The following is a 7,032-nucleotide window of genomic DNA, read 5'->3' as shown; positions in this document are numbered from 1 at the left end:
CTCTTGTTATTGTAAATTAAATTAAATATTTTGGCTTACTGTATTTCAATATGTATAAATTTATTTAGCTTTTACGCTATAAAAATTATTCACGTATAACTCTATAAATATTGTTTTATAAGAAAATAGAATATTTTACTTAATATTTCTTTTATTTCCTTATTATATTCAAATAACCGTAATTTCGTTTTAAATGAAGATTTTAGACTTTTAAATTCATTTTGAATATGAATTATGTGTTTTGTACTTGTATATTACGTTTTAGCCAGTTTCAAAATTTTTTAGAAAAAAAAGACCAAAATACCCCTATGAGACAAAAATTAATATTTTATTTGTTTTTAGTTGGAAACAGTTTAAAATCTTTTAGAACATGATATTTGACAATGGTTGCTCACAAGAGAAATGAGAAATTGATAGTAAAGCCTTACGGGGTTTCTGGTTGACATTTCGAGCAATGAGTGTCTACCAGGACACCGCGGCCGTTGTCACGGGCTCGAGGGGAGTACCGGGTCATGACACCTCGAGTTACATTCGAGGGGAGTTAGATGAGAAGAGAATTTTACAAACCCAGAATGTAAGAGATAAGGTAGGGTTCGCAAACCCTACTAGAAAAAATTTCCATAAATAGTAGTTTAACTAAATATCCACAATCATGTTGGGTCTATAGTCCATAACCATCAATAAATATCCACAATCTAGTTATAAACATATAAAGTAAACATGCTCAATATGATGATCTTGCATTTCATTTGAAAAATGTCACTCAACCATTAAGGATCATAGTTCAAATCATTTGGTGCTTAAGTTTGAAAAGATTTAGTAATTTTTAAAAAATAATTTTTTTAAATTACCCAGTAAAGGAATTGATCATATCTATGCCTTTAGCTAGCTCAAATCATATTTGAATTAATTCTATTAGTAAGTTATTTCTAATTAAACTTCTTTAATTAAAAACCTAAACCAATTTGGGAAACTTCCTAATTTGAGTCTTTATCATAAACCATTTTAAAAGGTTTCATGATCCAAATCATGTGTCCTAAATATTTAAGGAAGGTCCTTATCCACCTTGTAATCTTGTATTATCCATTCACTAATTGTAGAGTTCTAATCATTATTAGAAGTCTTAAGTTATTAGTAAATTTATCTTACTTACAATCTATCCTAATCGGATTAGGATGTCATCTACTTAAGTTGACTTTCCATTTTAATTAAACTTATCTAATCCTAATCTAATTAGATGTGGATAAATTTAAATCATAATCCCTTATCTTAGGGAGTCTTCATAAAATGAGGAAACCTAACATTTTTGGAGATTTAATATTAATCAATTTAAAATTGATTGATTCCACCAAGAATTCAAACTCCTTGACTTTAGGCATGTATCCCTACCATTTAGGAGCCAATGATTAGCTAAGAAAAGAATCCTTCATGATCATTGAGTGTCCAATTTCTTCAACAAACAACCTCTTTCCATAAAGCGGTTGCATCCATGGCAATGGGAGGTGCAGCATCCATGTGTGGCGGCACCATGCACAACCTTTGTCATGAATGTCGTTTCACATGTAAAGGAACCTTTCAAATGAGGATAATATTTTGAAATTTTCAGAATTAATTTTGCAAGATTATCTTGCCATTCAAAATCAATTTCCAAGCTATAACTATTCTCTAAACTGTTTTCAAACTTTCAATAATTAATAGCATAAATCAGCTTGTTTGGCTGTGAAAATTTCAAAAAATAATCCTCATTGAATATTTTAATAAAAATAATTTTTCTAGAATTTTTCAGAATTAATTTTCAAGAGTTTCTTGTCAATTAAAATTGAAATTCATGCCAAAACAGTGAGCTGGATAGATTTGTATTTGCACCAATTTTCTTGCTTGAAATCAGCATATTTGATCATGATATTTTTTGAAAATAATCCTTATTGAACATTTTAATAAAGATAATTTTTTTGGAATTTTTCAAAATTAATTTTCAAGACTTAACTCTGATACCACTATTGGGTGAGGGCTGATCATGCATCAAATATAAATAAAACACAGTAAAAATAAATTTAAAATTAAATTATGCCTCACCTTCTGAAGATCTCTTTCATGCCAAGTTAAGTACAAAATTAAATTAAAAAAATAAAATATGCATGATCATATCAAGTTTACCTAAATAATAAAGATTCATGAATCCTTTGTTAAACCACCCAATCAGTCTTCAAAAAGCTCAATCACCTCAGCTCGGTTGTTGCAAACCAAAGCTGTCCATCGAATCATTGTGCAGCCTCTAATGGTGATCTACACTAATGAATTAGAAAATCCTTCTTTAAGGATTGGGAGTGCTATGCCTAAAAAATATTGTTGGTCCCTATAATATGTGCTAGAGGGGGGTGAATAGTATAATTTGGCTCTTAACAATATTAGAAACTAATTTCTAGAACTTAAGAAAATAAAAATAGAGTATAAGATGCACAACAATTTAGAGTGGTTCGGTCCAATACCTACATCCACTACCTTGATTGTCCAACCAAGGATTTTCCCACAACTTCACTAAGAACTGGTGAAATTCACAAGCTTTCACCAAGCTTTACAATGGCTTTTACCAGGCTTAGCCAAAACCTTTCACAATAGTTTTTACCAAGATCAACTAAAACCCAAAGTGATTTTTCAAATGCTCAACCACAACCTTTCACAATGGTTTTTCATGAGCTCAACCAAAACTCAAAATAATTTTTCAAAGACTCAACCACAACCTACAACAATGGTTTTTCAAGGGATCAACCAAAACCCAATAACTAACTTTTCAAGGCTAAGTTAGAACCTTTAATACCTTTAAGCAAACCTAACTTGAAACAACCACTTAGAGTGACTCCCTCACTCTAAGAATACAATAAAAGAGGTAGAGGAAAGTACCTATGATCACAAGTTGATCTAAATGGTACAAGGTTGAGTGCAAATTACAAATACAAAGGATGAGCGTTTAAGTGTAATGACGTGAAGAGAGAATTTTCTGGTTTTTCAGCTTTTAATTGCTCAAAACTCTTCCAAAAATTCCAAAAAACTTGTTTCTAATTGTTGGAAGACCCTTTTAAACTTGGAGATGCAACTTTGATGGCAGTTTGGCAGTTTATGGTCGTTGGAAACAGTTAAGGATGAGTTCTAGTCGTTAATTTGTCTTGTAGTGCTCTGGTTCAAATTGCAGACAGAGAGCTCTTAGTCGACTGATTTGGTCGACTGAGTTGATTCTGTTTCTAGTTTGCAGATCTTGACAGAGAGCACTTAGTTGACTGACTTGGTCGACTAAGTTGGTTCTGTTTCTCAAACTCTTCAGCTCGCCATTTCTCCAATTTGAAACTTGGTCAACCAATATTCTTTCTTGTTTCACCAATAGGTTTCCTCCTTGTTAGACAGTTACTTCGTGTTATTTTTATCCCTCTTTTTCTTTTGACATACTCTTTGAAGAGTTAATTAATTAATTTCATATATTAAATTTCCTGCACACTCAAGTAAAGGTATTAGACACAAATAAATGAGAATGCTTTATTATCATCAAAAACTAATGGAGCCAACAAATATGCTAGCAAAGATGAGTTTCATAAACTCATAATCTACACAAAATTTTGGGGTTGAACACACAAAAGAAATCAAGTGAATGAAAAACTATTTTTCTTCACACGGGGAACAGCAAGACAAAAGGAATTTCTAATGTGCCGTTCATTTAATTTTTCGGCGGTTCTCTCTCATTTTGTTTGGAGGCTATAACAAGGTATTTATAACTTGGATTAATTTTAAACCCTAATTACAAAACTATTTTGTAATTACCAATTAATCTAATAATTGGAATAAACAATTTAATTAAGTCTTTAAGAAGCCCAATTAACTTAATTGTTTAATTTAATCAATTAGGTCCAATAACTCAATTAAACAATTTAATTAATTAAGCCCAACAATTTAATTCAATAATTTTAATCAATTAGGCCCAATGACTTAATTAAAAAAATTTAATCAATTAAGCCCAATAACATAATTATTTAATTTAATTAATTAGGCCCAATGACTTAATTAAACAATTTTAATCAAGTGCTTGAGAAGCCCATAACTTCTAATTTGATTAAATCCAACTTAATCACCTCTCCTATTTTATTTTCAACATTGATTTTAGGTGTGTGACCCATTAGGCTTCTAACAAGTTGGCAATGAACTCAACATATAATTCTTAAGTTAAACTTAGAATTAGATAAATTTAAACTACTTTAAATTTATCATTAATCAAGTTAACTACCTAGAGTTCATAGACCAAGATTGGGATCTAGCAATCCATCATGGCCATTCAAATGTTAGAAGGGTCAAGATGATTTGACTCAACCTTTCAGTGATCAAATTTTCAGTGTAATTCAATCCTCATCATATATCTCGAAGATGGTAAGAGCATGTTGCAGTGTCTACTTTTATTGATCTCTATATTCGTTCTTAAAGTTTGATCATCAGCTTTATAAAGACTTATGAAACTCCTTTCATAATCTTTAAGTTGACTTGGCCAAGGACTTCAATAACCTAATATCAACCAAGAACAGTTAGGATATGTCCCCTGCATCACTTAGGGTGATGATTCCTATCTTGACCACTCATTTGCCTTCACATGCTTCATGCTATACTCAAAAGCATCTTTTTTTGGCATCTTTGGTTAGGTACCTCGGTAGAGATGAAATCAAAGCATAACACTCCACACATAAGACAACCTAGTGTCTCAAGTCTAGAGAATATTTACATAACTGACACATGATAAGTATTGCATAGACGCTTAAGTGAAATACCAAATGCACTTCTCATGATGGGTCATGTTTAGTGAACTTGCTCTCATAGGAAAGCACCTATATTCTAGTTTCAAGTATCTCTATACTTCAAGCTATGAGATCGGTTGCTTACTTCTCAAATTAAAAATATAGAATGTACCAGTCTCTAGGTATTATTGATGTCCAATCTCAATGAGACATTGACTAGGAACATTTTGAGATTGCGCTTTGATGCATAAGGAACTCATAACTGCAACCAATTGCAATTCCCTTGCAAGGCATATTAATCTCATAGACTTCATCCAATTAAACTTATAACTTGTTATAATTGATGTCTTATTGATGAAGGAAAACCTTTAATCATTCAACATGAATGATGTTGTTGCATGATTGGAATCAAGCCTTCACCAATCCCAATTGGCTGCAGGGCTCATCCCAACACATATAGCCTTTGTCATCCCTAAGCAAAGCCATCTTGTACAATCCCATCCTCATATCTTTTCACAACCCTCATAAACATCCTAATATACCTTTTATGTTTCACTGGTCATCTTAAAATAGAACTTGCATTCAACTTTCATAAAACACCCCACATTCCATCCATCAATAGAGCATTAAAGTTTTCTTGACCGCTTGTTTGTCACTGGCTTGATTCCTCTAACTCTATTAAAACTTTTCACTATCTCTTATTTGTTTTCCACCATTTCTGTTCCTAACCACATTGCATACATCCTTCAAGCCTAAAAATACAAACAAGAAATAATATTCTTTATGATTTGGCATTTTTTATTAATCCTTGACGTCTAAGATTCACTTTCCTATTAGCTACTCATGCATTTTCTATTGTTAGTAGCTACCTTATCTCTCTCTATTTATGTGTATCTCTGTATAATTTCTTTTTCACTTCTTGTGGCTATAACTCCCAAAGCTTTTCCTACCTTTTAACACTCTTTTGCTTTTATTCAGATAATGTTATTTTGATTCTTGATGTCACTATCAGTCAATGAGATGTTTACTATTTTCTCCTATTTTTTCTTTTTCCCCTTTTTGCTTCCCACTCCCCCTACTCTTACTTCAAAATCACTTAATAAACCCATTTTTCTATTTCTTAATTTTCCAAACTAAGGAATTTTGCCTAAGATTTCATCCTCTCCTCATTTTCCTTCGAACATAGTCACATACTTTCTTTCCTCTTCGATTGTTCATCTCTCATTCTCTTCTATCTCATTTTCATTTAGTTCCTCTCTCTCCCTTTTTGTTTCAATTTTCTTTTTCTCTTTCTTTCAAATTTTCTTTATCTCTCATATATGTTTTGGGCTCATCCACCTCGTCTAGGCTTTCTTCACTCTCCATGTTTAAAATTTGGGCTTTATAATATACTATACGATCCTTTCCTAAATTCTTCATGCTTTGGCCTATGTTCTTTATTGTCTAGGCTTTAATTCTACCTATATCAATCTCTTTTACATCAATTACCTCATTTCCCTTCCCATTATTTTCTAACACATCCTCTTTCTTTTTTACTTCATCACCATTCTCGTCACTTTTCTCTCGTTCTTTATTTGCTCAAACCTATCATGTCTTGGTCACCACATCCCTTTCCTTCCTCACTTTTAAGCCTTCTTCCATATCCTTTTTTCTTGAAAATTGTACTCTTTAACATTTATTCTCTTCCATCTTCTCTTTTATAGTCAACATGTCTAATAAGAAATTGAAAGTTGAACTTATTTTTCCTCTCATTCCCTTCTCTTCTACTAGCTTTTCTCTTGCCATGTCAACTTTTGCTAGCTCATCTTTTCTATCCATGCCACCTTCATCTTTTTACGCTCTTTTATTGTTTAATGACTCCTTTGAATTAGTCTTCTCCTATGGTGAACCAGTTTTGAGTTTATCCTCAACCTCTAATCCCTCCATTTTCATTTCATTTTCCATCATCTAAATTTTGTTTGCTAAAAGCATGAAGTCGTTGCCATTCACCTCCATCATATGCTTTCTTTTATTTTTGGATCAAATTGTCATGATCCGGAACTTCCATCGAGCCTGTGACAACCGCTGCGACGTCCCGATAGACATTCATTGCCCGGAATGCCAACCAGAATCTCGCAAGGCTTTAATATCAGTTTTCTCACTTCCCTTGTGAGTATTAGTTACTAAAATCATGTTTTAAAGTGATATGAACCAATTTTAGTTCAAAAACAATCAAAGAGAAATTTGTACTACACAGAGGTATTTTGGTCATTTTTCATTGAAA

Source organism: Theobroma cacao, chromosome 6 (genome assembly GCF_000208745.1).
Source record: "Theobroma cacao cultivar B97-61/B2 chromosome 6, Criollo_cocoa_genome_V2, whole genome shotgun sequence".
Lineage (NCBI taxonomy): Eukaryota > Viridiplantae > Streptophyta > Magnoliopsida > Malvales > Malvaceae > Theobroma > Theobroma cacao.
The sequence above is the reverse complement of the archived record's forward strand: the minus strand, read 5'-3'. Positions refer to the sequence as shown.